At 33.5% G+C, this 15,145-nt stretch overlaps 1 protein-coding gene across 4 annotated transcripts in view; it reads left to right on the top strand.

Annotated features, from left to right (window-relative positions):
- Positions 1–15,145, top strand: part of Fut8 (fucosyltransferase 8) — a 319,640-nt gene that overhangs the window by 94,785 nt on the left and 209,710 nt on the right. For all 4 annotated transcript variants that reach the window (XM_026385191.2, XM_026385189.2, XM_077799608.1 and 1 more), the window contains one exon: positions 11,305–11,395. The gene's annotated coding sequence lies outside the window, so the exon portion shown is untranslated. The remainder of the gene's footprint in view (positions 1–11,304; positions 11,396–15,145) is intronic.

The following is a 15,145-nucleotide window of genomic DNA, read 5'->3' as shown; positions in this document are numbered from 1 at the left end:
ATGCAGATGTGATGATTACATGTGACTTTTTATTAAAGTTCTCAGAAACTTTTAGTTCTCCTACTGTTCTATGCATAGTTATTTTTGTAGGCTTGTGTCTGCATTGGATTTTATAGATATACATGTATTCCACACAGTTTAAGACCCAGGCATTTTCTAAAACTACTTTAAAGTATAATAGTTTTTAATCTAAATTTGAACTAAAGGTTGACATTATTTCAGGTTGGAAATATCTATGAAAGCCTGTATCTGTGGTTTTGAAAATATTTCTTCAACGTTTACTTTGATAGAAATTGCTTTTGGACTCATTTTAACACAAATTTGTCATATCTTTTAATTTTTTGAAACAAATACATTATAATACCCTAAAACTAAATACATATTTGTGGTAGCCCTCCTCCTTTATAGCTTTATGATCTAGGAAATGGATGGAATTCTTTTTTTTTTTTTTAAATTTTCTTAGTTGTCAATGGACCTTTATTTTATTTATTTATTTATATCTGGCGCTGAGAATCGAACTGAGTGCCTTACACATGCTATGCAAGCATTCTACCACTGTGGAGTCACAACCCCATCCAAGAAATTGATGGAATTCTAAGGTCTGAGGTTTGTTTTTCAGTTCATGAGTCAGGAACTAAATGCAAGGGTTATGGGAAGACTGTGGCTAAAAGCAGGGTTTGGTGCCAGATTCCTCTTCCCAATAATTATCATCTTTTTTGCAGGTGGTTGTTATAATGAATATTGCTCATGGGATGTAATAGAATAACTTGGATTATAACCACAGTTGAGAATAGCTTGGATTATAACCACAGTTGTATAGTGTTATCTATGCAGAATCTGGTTCAAAAATTGTAGTGAATACCTATTCTAAACCCTTATGAAGACACTTTTTATGAGGTCCCAGACTTGATTACTTCTCATAATAAGGAAGCTTTTTTTTTTCAAGTTAATGGAAACAAGTCTTTATTAAGTAACTTTTAATATCAGAAAAATAAAACTCTTATAATTCTCTTTACAGCAAATATATAATATCAGTGCTTTGGCCATCTTAAGTTAAAGGCCCTTTATCATAAAATATATGGTAGGAAGCTTTTTATTATGTGATGCAAACTACTTTCTTATGGGATCTGGTGTTGGAGTTGTTTCATTTCAGCTCCAAGTGACCTCCTTTTTCCCATTTGTTGTAATATATTCTTTACTTTCTTTTTTTTTTTTTTTGGAGGCAGGGAATGTGCTACGGACTAGCATAGGAAGGAACCTGTTGATGGGACAGCTAGGAAGAGAAAAGAGAATGATAGGTTCAGAAAGCATGACAAAAAGGGAAATGATGAAAACAATAATGGCAGTCCTAGGTAATTGTCTAAATGCTTTTCTTATGTTATTCACAACTTATGGAATTGTTGTTTTGATATTAAATGTTAGTCAAATGAAATATTAATTTAGTATTTAATGATAATAGCACTTGGCCTATGTATATACAAGGAAACAGTGCTATAATAATGTATACAGTAGGAGGCAGGGTTACTGCTTGGCTATTTGATTCTACTGGCCAGACCCTTAATATTACCATGTATTGCCTCTTTGAAATAACCTGAAGGCCCCTATTAGAAAAATTTATTACCTCCCTTTCTTTAAGTGTGATAGTGTTTAGAGACAAAAAGATTTTTGAGGCCAGTAACTTGGGTGAGATTCGCAGGTGGGTAGAGAAGGCTAAATATTATAGAATATATTCAGCGTTTTAAGGTTGGATGAAGATACCAGAAAGGAAGGAACCTAGAAACAAATAAGTAAATGTAATCTTTGCATGTCAGGGGGAAAGGGAATTGTGATCTGCCTGTAGTAATGACTAAGATTTTAATGATGCTGTTTAAACATGAAAGCTTGAGAGGGGAATAGTAAAAGTTTATGATCATTAGTTGATAGATTGATCAGTTCTGTTGAATAGAAATATAGTGTGAAACACACATTTAGTTTTAAATTTTCTGGTAGCCATATTAAAAAAGTAAAAAGAAATTCATTTTAATTATTTAAGCTAGTATAAAATATTATTTTAACAACTGCATTTCTCACATTTGGCTACTTTCTTTCTGGAGAATGTATTTAAATATCATTAGAATCTAAAACTTTTAAGTTCTTATGTTCATAAGAAATTTCTGATTGAATCCCAAGTAGATGGCTTATTCTTCCTGTCTGTATTACAGATAGAGTAGAGGAGCACCTGGGGCTGAAAGGCATCTATCTTTATCCTGGTATGTCTAGAGAATCTACTCAGGAGAGGAACGTATTTAATATTTTTATACTTAGTAAGAAGGAAAAATGAAGAAAGAAATTTACTAAATATTAGGCTTCCTGCTCATGGGAACATTCAGACAAGGAGCAGTGGTAACAAGAGGTTAAGGGAATAATTCTAAAAAATGGGCCAGTGTTCATGATTTCTCTTTTAAAAGCCAATTTGCCTGCAGCACTGCCTGGCTTGAGTCAACAGGATATTTTACATCCCTCAGCAAACAACCTGTTATCTGCAAGAGAAATGCAGGCCCGAAATGCTCATAAAAAGAACACAGGTCAAGAGCTTTGTAATGTTTTGAACAACTTAAAAAAAAAAAAAAGAACACAGGTTACCCTGAACCAGTAGGGGTGGGGGCCTTTTGTTATCCTTACACAGACCAGATCCCAGAACTCAGGGAGTTAAGGATAATTCCCTCTAACAATAAAATCGTAAGAACAGGTTCCAATTAGAATTAATCAGCATGGGCCAAAATGACCTAGAGTTGTCTTACTCAGTGGGGACTTGAAAGTCCGATGTCATCTTGCTATCAGTCAGAAGTCAAGAGGTGGACCTGGGTGACATTCTCTGGAGACTTCCCCGAGACTGAATAAAACTAGGTAGGAGGGGCACACCATCTCTCTTCTCTCTGAGAAGACCCACTCTCTTATTTGAGAACTTTCTCTTTTTCCTCTTTCCTATTTCTTCTAATAAACTCATGCCTGTTATTTTGAGTGACATGTCTAAAATCTTTCTGACATGACTGCAAGAACCAGGGTTTGAAGAGGGGTGTCTCTGTACTTAACCTCAGCATCACAGAAGGCCCCAGATCTATAACATTTTTATTTGAGCTTCTAAGGGTGATGGGGTTTGAACTCAGAAACTTGTGTTTGCTAGTTAAGTATTCTGCCACTGAGCTATATCTCCAGCTCATGGTTGTTTGTTATTTAGTTTTGAAGGACTTCAAGGGACTCCAGAAAATTTTTGTTATGTCAGTTTCCAGGCTGTGGTTTCCCCCTCTAGTACTGGGGATTGAACCCAGAGCCTTGCACATGTAAGGCAAGTGATCTACCATTGAGCTATATCCCCAGACCCCCATTTTTTTTTTTTTTTAGATAGCCCTGAATGAAAAGTGCACAGTTGTTAAGTCTTTTTTTTTTTTTTTTTTTTTTTTTTTTTTTTAGTTACAACAATATCTTTATTTTATTTTTATGTGGTGCTGAGGATCGAACCCAGTGACTCATGCATATGTCTTGAAACATGGTGCTTGTTGGTTCAGCGACTCTGTGCTTCTGTCTGGAACTTTTTACAGTCTCATTTTGTGTGTGTGTGTCGGGGGGCGTTGGTGGTTGCGGGAGAGGCATGTTTACAGCTATGTTCCTCTGGCTAGGTATTTCTAAAATTGACTTTTTCCTTAAAAAAAAAAAAAGGAAAATAAAAAAGAAACCTAAGTAAATTTATCATATAAAAAATTATAAATCTCTTCTAACTATAAAACTTTAATACATAATTTTTGTAAAAGTTTAAAAAATGGAGGTACTTCTATATAGGTAATGAACAGATCAGAGGGAAGGCATCTCGCTTCAGTTCTTCTTTTTACTACTGCGTTTCTTGGGCAGTAACACTCCAGGGAAAAATCACCTCTCCATTTTGGATGGGGTAGTAATAAAGATTTTATTTCTTTTAAGGATAGGGTAAACAAATGGGAGGTATGTATGTTTTTGACTGAGGCATGTTTGTATATTGCTTTGTATTGGTGTCATAGATATTTGGCTAGGAGACTATTTTAAAGCATTTAATTTTTCAGAATCTCCTTAGACAGTGATATGGGCCAAATCATAGTGTTACATTGTGTGGAAGTACCAATTTGAAACAACAAATCCCACCATTATGTACACCCATAATGCATCAATAAAAAATGTGGAAAAAGAATAAAAATAGATAAGTAAAATTTCCTTAGTGGGTTATCTGTAAATATGCAGGATTTATAAAACCAAACAACTGCAATATAATCTATATTACTTACTAAAAGATAGCAGGTTAAAATAACAGAATAAAGTAGTATACTTTTATTATGGTTCATTTTCATTTTCTGAATTTGGAGTGGTATGCTGAGGTTATCAGTACATAAATAGAATCTTTTTGCTCCAATTGTGTTTTTATTGTTGTGAATGCAGTCTTGGCTTAAGTAGGGTAAGGGAGTTTTGTGGAAATCGATGATTATCATTTGGGGAATAGGAGGTGGGGACAGACAAGCTAAAATATTATTTGAATAAAGAAAATAACCATTTAGAAGGGATTTGAGATGAGGGGAAACAAAGATGTTTTGAGAAAAATTATATAGTATTTTAAAAATTAAGAGATTTTATACACAAAACTAGTAAAGAAACGTGATTGGAAATGGAGCTCTTTAAATTTTAGATTTATTATGTTTATATTTTGTGTGTGGATGAAACATGTGTCTTTTTAGATATGGAAAACCAAGAGACTGAGTTTGTAATATTTTTGAGTTAAACAACTTACCCTGAGTGCTTCTAATTAGATTCCTTTAACTTTTCATATTTTCTTTCATATTCTTTATGGAGTTACTACATGGATCTAATTTGTAATGTTAAAGTACTGTGTGAAACATTAAGCACTCTTAGCAATCTATCATAGTCTTATCCATGTCCTTTTTAAACTCCTAGTCATATAGAAATATTTGTTAGAGGATGGCTAGGCCAGGATTGACCTGGAGATGATCCAGGAAAATTCTTATGAAGACAGCTATGACTGTTGAATGGTTTTGTACCTGCTGTTTTTGCCCCTCCTGCTTTATAACCTAGTTTATAATAGGTTATAATAGAGTTTAGGCTCTGCTTTCCATAAACTGTCTTGAATTCTGTCTCTACCCCATGACTATCCTTGTGACTTTGAGCAAGTTATTCTGTTTCCTCAACTACAAATTGGAAATAATAGCAGTTACCTCCTAGTGTTGTTATAAAAGTTAGATATAATAGAAGCTACTCTTATTGAGCATTTATGTATTACAGGCAGATACTGTTACATACTTTACATGCTGTATATTATTTGATTTTTAAATTTTTAATTAATTTTTAAATTTGTTTTTATTAGTTATACATGAGAGTAGAATTATGTGTAGAATAGAGTATGTACAAGTTCATGACCATTTGTAATGTATGTCCAGTAACTGGTTGTTACTTTTTCTATGTTAGTTCTATACATATATCATTATCAGAAGTTAAGGCTAACCTAAGAGATGGGAGTGCTCAGATTGAGAACATGCTATTTGTAAAGCCAAGTAGAAGAAAGGAGGAGGTGAATTTCTGGTGCTATCAGGGGAAAAAAAAAGTAACTACAGATAATTTACATAACTAGTATGAATAATTAAAAGATGATGGAAATTTTCAAGGAGTGTTGACTTGAGTCATTTTATTAGTCATATTAGTTAATGAAAGAGTCATATCAGTAATGCTCCACCTCTGTGTTTTTTGACTGTTGGCTTGCCCACGAAGAATACTCTTTTTTGGGTTTTATCTATAGTGACTTCCTGGGAAGTCTTATTTCTAGGAAGTAAAGCTGTGTTCTTTTCATGTTTCACCTGAACCTTAACCTTTTTAAGATTCTTCAGGTAATCTTACTCAAAATTGCTTCAGGTCATAATTTAAACTTATGTGTTTGGAAGACTACATTTCAATGAGTCTTTTTGTTTGTATCTTTAGCCCACAAATCTCTTTGACTGTAGCATCTACTTTAGAAATTCTTAAGGGTTAGTAACTCTATTTTTGTTATCTGTTATTCTCTTCATTTTCAAAAACTAGGTCACCAAGGCATTGTTAATGAAGAAAAGTATTGAACACTTTTTTAAAAAGGAGTGGATTGGGCTGAATGAACTAAAATATCATAGTCGTGCTTTGGTTTAAATATAATATATAGTTTTCCATATTTTAAATTAAATCTTTCTGTCAGTACAATGATGTTATTTATATCTGGAACTTTGACTCTTCTATCATTCTATTTAGAATTCACATAAATTATTAAAATTTCTAGTAGGCTTCTTACTGATAGCCTCTATCTGACCTCTTCTTTAAAAATCTTCCTCAACATTTATGGAAGTAACTTTTGGAGCTTATTGGAACTGGAATTCTTGCTCTCTGCAATGACAAGTGTAAAGAAAGTGAACATTTTTTAGAAGTTGGGAGCAGTGGGGTACAGAAGAAGAGGAAAATCAGGCTAAATTTATGTTATGCCTCTTTTATTGTGAAAAATAATCCTAGCCTTATGTACTTTACTTTTCTAAGCGTGGCAGTGGTAGTGGTAATAGTGTGGTAGGAGAAGTAGTTGTAGAGGTAGATTTAGAAGGCACAAGGGAGACTGTTTCTCCTAATATGGAATTTCAGTTACTTCCCAAATATAGTTAACAAAGTGGTTTTTAAAAAACTTTTAGTCTTGTAAGATAGTCTCCCGTGTAGTATTGCTCTGTTTCTCACTCACTTCAAAATACTGATAAAGTTGGAGTTTTAAGTTACCTCCTGGATTACTGTCTTCTCTTTCATGTGCTTATTTTACTTGTGGGTTACAGACCCAAAATAGTGTTGATGTGATTATATCACTATTAAAACTTCCTTGGTTTCTTCAAATCCTAAGCCTTTTGCCTTGTTCATGCGAGGCAAATGCTCTACCACTGAACTACATCTCCAGCCCTTGAATTTGTTTTTTAATGGAGAAAAGCACACTGCTTTGTCTTTTATTCTTACAGAATTTGTATTACCAATAATTATACTTTTCTCTTGAATGATTTCAGGATGTTTTGGAGTAGTATTGGAAAATGGTATTATTTTGTGTTTATTTTTGAAACCTAAAACAGACTACCTGGATTTAGAACTCAGATTTGTTCCTTATTAACTGTGTGATCTGGAGCAAGTTATTTATTACATACCTAATTTTGCCTGATTGACCAAATAGGTATTATAAAATATCTTCTTTATAGACTTGTGTTGAGGATTAAATCAATTTGTAAAGAAAGAATAATGCTGATATATAGTATGTGCTGAATATTCATTACTATTCATCCTCTGTTCTTAGTAAACTAACAGTTTTAAAGTAAAAATCTTTTGTATCTAAAACTAGAAAAATTCAGTTTAAAAAGTTTCTTTAGGCTGGAGTTTAACTCTTCTCTTTTCCTACCCCCCCATTCCTTTCAAATTATTATTTGAACTTGAATGTGCCATAAGGATTACTTAGGGGTTTGGTTAATATATGTAGATTTTTTTTTAGTAGTTTTGTAGTAGTCTTGAGATGTTGCTTTTCTAACAAGCTTCCCAAGTAATCTGGATGTTGCTAGTCTTCAGACCATACCTTGAGTAGCAAAGCTACTGAATGTTCCATTAAGTGATTCTCATTTCCTTTGTCAGTATGTAATACACTTGAGAATTTTTAAATTTTTATGAATATGATGGGCTGTGCCTCAGACAAGATAAATCAGATCTTTGGCATAGAGATTCTGTGCTGCATTATCATCATTATCATCATCAACAACAACATTTTTTCTTTTTTGCAAAAATTTCCGAAGTAATTCTCAGGTGCAGTTAGCATTAAGAACTGCCATGTTAGTCATTTCAAGGAGAGCCAGTAAGCTAAGAAGTTCCGTTAAAATGGAGACATAAATGTCTTCTTTTACTTTGTCATCTTCTATGGTAAACCCATTTCCTTTAGAGAGATGAAATACAGTTGGTCAGAACTCTTAAACTGGAAGACAGCTAATGTGTTGGCCAGAGTTTTCCTTTCACTAAACTAGACTAAAAGTCTAATTTTTAGACTCTTCAGGGTTCATGTTTTCTGTTTCCTTTTATCATTTGTGTAATCTTCTTTGTACTCTCACTGATTTCTTGACAGCTTGAAGTGTAGGAACCCAAACTAGATACAAAACTGCTTTAACAAAAGTGAATAATGTCAGAGACAGAATAATAAAGTTCCTTCCATATCTGCACTTATATGATTTTTATTATTTAAAGTGAAAAGTTTTTGTATCAGAATTTTTATTGGCTCTTTGTTTTTGAGAGTTACTGTGTGTTTTCTTTTATGATACTAGAGTTTCACTGTATTGCTTTCTTTATCAATTGTATTTCTTATATCCATTCCCATCTTGCATCTATTTGGGGGGAGAGGCAATAAATATTTTCTTGTGGATTATCATGTTTTGGGTAAACAGTTTTCCAAAGTGATCAAGATCATTTTGAATTTTATTCCATCTACACAAGATGGATCAGTTAAGATCAGTCCAGGAAAAAATCCATATTAGACACTGCATTCAAGAAAATTTAGTAAAGGGAATGGATTATATGGGTCTTATAGGACTGACAAAAGCAAAGGGGACAGACACAATAATTGCAGAAAGCAGCTACCATCCATACATAGGTGTCAGGAAATAAAGAGGTTGGAGTAGGGACATATAGAGTTGGGATTCAAAATCTCTAGAAGGGTACTGCCTTGGCTGCTGCTATTTCTGAGGGATACTTCTGGGAATGTCAATAAAAGATGGTGGTTTCAAGTAACTGCTACTGCTGGAATGGAGGGCCTCACTCAGCTGAGACAATGATGGTTGACAAAAGCTTGTATTCTTTTTCTAGTGTATTTATTTTTCAAGTATAAGGAAGATACTTGGCAAAGAGAAAACTAGCTTCAGAGTTCTATTTTCAGTAGAGGTAAATATTAGTCAAAGGGGTAGATTTGGAGCTGCGAAACAGTAGCTGAATAATCAGCCCAAATAGCCTCCTTTTCTAGTTACATGTTGGCATATTCTAGTTAGTAGGACCCCAAATGTTCATAGTGCTAAGGATTTTGAAGGAATGGAGGTGCTGTTTTTTATTTTTTGGAGGTGCTATTATTTTAACCACAGCTATACATTGCTTAAGGATGAGTGTAGTTCTGAGAAATGCATTGTTAGGTAATTTCATCATTGTGTGAATATCATAGAGTATGCTTACACAAACTAAGATGACTGAGACTTCATTAGGCATTATAATTTTCATGGGACTGTCATTGTATTGTAGTCCATCATTGACTAAAATGTCATTATGTAGCACATAACTGTCATTTATCTAATTAACGTGATTTGGGAACATGAGATAGGACCACTTCTAAGATTACTGTGTCAGAGCTATCTTGGGATCTGAGATTTAATCATTAGATACTAATTTTTTTGGTACTTGAAGTGTTCCTATTTCTCAAGAGCCCTTACTTAGAGTATAAACAATTATGATAGAAGTAATGATGCTATAAACTAGAGGTTAAGAATTGGCTGCATATTGGCTGAACAGTGGCCTGGTGCTTTGAACAGAAGATTATAACTTTTCTTTCATTCTACTATTCTCCTTCCCATGGGAGCTTTTCAAATTTTAATGAGTATATAACTCACTGGGGAATCTATTTAAATGCTTAAATCTGATTCAGTATGTCCTCAGCAGGACCTGAGATTCTGCATTTCTAACAACTCTCAGAGAAGGCTGAAGTTACTGATTCCTAAACCAGACTTTTCTCCTTTCTCTGGTTTGAGAACCACTAACGTTTGGTTTGGATCCACTGTTGGACCTGCAGTTGGATGGTGGCTTAATATAAAATAGCTTTGTTAATAAGTTAATTTTTTCTCCTTTTATAAGTGGTGAATAATCATAAAGTAAAATAATTTCTTCCAAACCTACTGATCTAGATCTATTCTGAGCCATCACCAAAGAGGCAGATTCCTCTGGATAGGTTGAATTTTCTTTCACAATTTAATGCTGCCCTGAATGTAGAGGTATGCTTATCACTTGTTGTTTTCCTGAAAGGCCTGAGGTTTTTCAGTAATCTTATGCATATTTAAGGGAAACTAACTAATGGGAGATAGGATGAAACAATTAGCAAATTGTCTCAGATAATTTGTCTTCATTAAAGCCATTATTGCTGTTAATTATTGATTTCTCTTAATGCTAGGGTTGTCTATGGATTTCAAAAAGTGTGTTTGGTTTTAATCTCATACTGATTGCTTTTCCCCACTTTTTGCAGTTTCAAGTACTCAAACTTGTCATAAAAATATGGGACATTGCCTTGAGCCAAATAAATGGCAGTCTTTCTAAATAGAACTTTGAATACAAACCAAATTTATAAAGTGTGCTAATTGTTCTTTACATCTAGGGTTTTATATTACCAAGGCATAACTGATCAGATGAGTAAAAAGTTAATCTTTTTTTTTAGCTGCCATCCTTCTAGATCCTTAATACCCTCTCCCGCTCCTGGATCTTTCCTTTTTTCTTTACAGACCTGGATTTTCAAAGGCATGGATACTTTGCTTTTGGCTATTGATGATTATGTGAATATTACCCTTTAATTTTTAATTCAGACTACCCATAGAGAGATTACCTTTTAATCAGAGAGTTAAAATGAAAGTTAGGGATTCAGGGGATTCCTACAAAAGGGTGAAAAAAGTGCTCAATTTTAGAATCCCAAACAAAGCATTTTGATTGGCACGTGGAGACCCTTGCATGCACACAAACTTCCATATTTGAATATTTATAGAAGATAACCTGTCAGATTACAAATATTTTAATTTGTCAACCTTGGCTGATTTCCTCAGTTGGATGTTAGTTGAATTCTGGATGAGGGACTGTAAATATGTTCTGGAGGGGAACATTCTTTTTTTGTCCTTGAAATTATTTGAATGTTCTTGACCCCCTCCCCCTTGCCTCCTTTTTTAAAGCTGTGGTTCCTTTATGTCTTAGGCAAAATCCATGTTCTTTCTGAGGGAAAAATATTAATGTAGGATAATAACTATAAAGATTCAATGTTTTAAAACTACATCTCTTCACATTTAGCCGTCAGGAATTTTAAAAATAATTTTAACTATTTCTTTAGTCTTTCAAAGAAGCTACCCTGGAGAAGCAGATTTGGGGATATATGTTTTGTTTGAATGGTTTCATGTGAGATATATTTCATGTTAACAACAAAGTAAATGTATATTTTTAAAATAATTAACATTTTTTCTTTTGTCTTGTTTTGAACAGCTAATAATTTTTGTGACCCAGATTTAAGCAATAATATATTCACCTGGATTTCCGTGGTTTCATGAATGTCTTCTCTTCTTGGGAAAGGAAGGTAAGCCATTTTTCACAGTTAATATAAAATGGCTTTGTTAAATTTTTCTCCTTTTATAAATCAGGAACCCTATTCCTCAATATAGTCTACTTTTAGAGATGATATAATCATATGACAATTTCTGGAGCAGGTGTACATTCTATGTTCCATCTGTTAGACCATCTTGTCTCTTACATAGGCATGGTCACCTGAACAGTTTACTTTTACACATATAACTCTGATAAAACTATATAGGTTAAGTTTTGTTGTTTTTTTTTTCCTTTTGATGTTTTAAATTTTTATCTCTTGTGAGCTGACATAATTGAATCTGCTTTGTCAGTTATTACTGTAGTTAGGAACTATATCAAATACTAAGTCACAGTTTTACTTAGATATTGACTTTGTTTTGGGGTTTCAGGAATGTGGGGTCTCATGTTTTGTATTTTTGTAAATTCAGGGTGGAACTTTTACAATATTCTTTTCCATCTTACTCAGGCAGTCATTTTTGTTCTATTTGACTAACTTCTTTTGTTAAAATTTTTTTCTAGATATTTATAAAATCCTTCACTTGTTATTGCTTTTTCCTATCCTTTTTCTGATCATCCAACCCATCTAATTCACTCTAATTCTTCATTATCTTCCTAGGAAAATTTATTTGTCTGAATGTAGCTATCCCATGGTTTAAAGTGTTGCCCAAGTTTCTAATTTTGTAGTGGTTCATTATCTGTACTGTTTAAAGGCTTTAGAGATGTCTGTTATTTGTATTGTATCGCAGATATAGAAATAATACTGAAGTAAAATTTATATATATATATGTAAAGTGAAGATACTGCTAATATCCCCTAGGTCTGGTCATTCTGATAGTCTTACTAAGTGTGGAGGATTATTTTATAACAGTGCTTTTAGATTTCTTAATGTGAATTATTTATTTACCTTAACTTATTAAACCAGCATTCTTTTAGTTAAGTAGGTTAAAACTCAGTTAAATAAAGTTTAAAAAAGTAATATAAAATGTAGGAAGGTGTTTTTCAGTTTGATTTGAGGGAAAAAGTTGGCTGTATTTCTTGCTGTAAGAGCCGGCAAATAGCACTATACAGTGGATTAAGATTTTCTAAGTAAATTGTTTTCCATAAATGTTAATTTCATGGTGATAGCAAATGTTGGGGGCTGGCATCCAAATGCCACATTTTGTATAAAAATTTAGCTTTCTCTCTCTTTATTCATTATTTCTTCTAGAGGAAATCTCTAAAACTTAAATTTGTGTAGAAGGTATGATAATGCTATTTCAGGAATAAAATAACAGGCTTTATTTTTCTGAAAATTAAGCAATAAGGATGACCAATGAATTGTAGTACTTAATGATAGCTTTTTTTCTTTTTTTAGGATAGTTTTTTTTCTATATTCCCTATGGAAATTTAATATTTGGGTGTTCATTCAGGAAACAATTTAATTTATAATAACATGGGATCTAAATGATCCCCACAATATTTGATTGTCCATGTTTCATTGCTTCTGAAAGAAAGGAAGTATATTTAATAATTTATACCATTTTAATTTTGTTTGTTTTGTTTTTTGGTGCTGGGTATCGAACCCAGGGCCTTGTGCATGCAAGGCAAGCACTCTTCCAACTGAGCTATATCCTCAGCCCTGCCCCATTTTTATTTATAAAAACTAATTAATCATATTTTAGGTAATACATGTGCCATTGAGACATTCAGATTTCCAAATTTTTTCCTTCTCCCTCATAAGTGTTATATATTACTAATCAATTAGTAAAATGTGAAGGTGAGAAATGAAAATGTGGTTTCTGGTTCAGCCTGGAATAAGCTTAGAATTCATCACTTTGTCCTAACACATAAAAAGTTGAACAAACCGAAAAGTTAGTAGTTCTTCTTAACTTAAGAGAATGAAGTCATAGAGCAAACTGCTGCCCCCAAATTGGACAAAGACAAATACACAGAATTGCAACTTATTTGAAATCCAGGGGTAGAAATCACCATAGGAATCAATAGTGTTCTTGCCAGGGTAGACAAATCTGAATTGTAAGAATTATTGAGGCCCAGTGTGAACAAATTTGAGTATTAAAAACTCCAAGAGAACCAAGACATAGGGATAATGACAAAAGTCATTTGTGACTTTCCCTTCAGGAGTTTGACCAGTTCCTACAGTGAATATTAAAGGGGAGGGGGAGGAGAAATCCCCTGATGCTTCTAACAACAGGAGAGGAAAAGTAATCATTTTGAAATATACCAGAGCATTCTGTTCTTCTTAACAAGGTTTGCTCTCAAGTACTACACATACTTTACTAGAGCCTTTTAGGATTTTATCAGAACCTAACAGACCTGGGGAAGGGTGAAGAAAGGAAGTATTCAACTCCTGCTGGCTCTAATCATCCTGCTCCACCTAAGGAGATGGGAGTGGGGGTAGACTGAGAAGCAGTTGCTGTCAGAGGCACAGGCTCACTAAAAAGACTGAGACCTATTCATAGGACTTATAATTTGAAACATCCTCTGCAACCTCCCTATCACTACTGTTTCACTGCTTCTACTACAAGTAATTTACAAACTGCACATATATGGCAAAAATGAGCACTGGCCCATAAAACTAGGCCAAAATGAAGAATGTGACCCTGATACTGCAACAAGGGACAAAAATAAGAATTAATCCTATATCTCCCAGGAAATCAGGTAAACAAGAGAGTGAAGTGAAATATTTAAGTGTTGAAAGGAGGAAAATACCAAATGAAAAAACCTGCTAAATAAACAAACAAAAAAATATCAAACCCACACATACACGATCAAAAATTCTTTATTGAGAATTAATTGTGATCCTGCATCTGGAACCTCACTGGTAGTACTCTTTTAATTCCTGCTCCTGTGATCCATTTTCAAATGGCAAATGTTTGTCCTTAGTGAACTCTGGCCCTAGAGGATGAATATCAAGAATGTGAACCTGGTACTGAGACAAAGGAGACAATTCCCTAAAGCCCTCATAGCTATAGTTCCTTTTAGCAGCACATCATGTCTAAATTCCAACGAAAACTTACAAAATTAGGAGACATATTAAAAGGCAAAAGAGCAGTATAAAGAGACAGAGCAAGCATCAGAATCAGACTGAGATATGGCAGAGATAAAATCATTATAAAGAATTTTTCTGAGATTTAGGCTGTGTCAGAAAAAATTTCACAAAACAAAGGAAGAAAGAAAAAAAAGACTAGTAAAAGGAGCAGAATATACAGTAACTAAGGGACAGTAACCAAAGGTAGAACATACATACATTGAGAATACCAGAAGGAAAAGAAAAAGGACAGAAGACATATTTGAAGCAATGATGACTTGAGACTTTCCCTAAATTAATGTCAGATACTAAAACTGTTTCATACAACTCTTGGTTTCAGTAGAACAAAATTTGAAAACTACTATTAATTAAGAATCCATTCTGGCCTAGCTAATGTTTGATAACTATTGGCCTGAGCTCACTGTGTATCTCTACCTTATTCTTTTGAGTGATCTTGAGGAAGAACAGAAGCAGATAAGAAAGGACAGGGGAGAATTTGTAAAGGAAGATGAACTTTTAAAATGGATTTAAAATGGATTTAATAGAAGATAAAATATGTTGTGTGATAAATCTCTGAGCTTTCTAAAGGAGAGGTTTGATTTTTTTGAAACAAATATTACTTCTCTTTCTAAAGGAGAGGTTTGTTTGAAGTGGTGATGTTTTCTATCTAAGACCACCTTTATCCTACTGTTCTTTCTTTTAGAGCTAGGTCGT

This window comes from Urocitellus parryii, chromosome 6 (assembly GCF_045843805.1).
Source record: "Urocitellus parryii isolate mUroPar1 chromosome 6, mUroPar1.hap1, whole genome shotgun sequence".
Taxonomy (NCBI): Eukaryota; Metazoa; Chordata; class Mammalia; order Rodentia; family Sciuridae; genus Urocitellus; species Urocitellus parryii.
The sequence above is the reverse complement of the archived record's forward strand: the minus strand, read 5'-3'. Positions and strand labels throughout refer to the sequence as shown.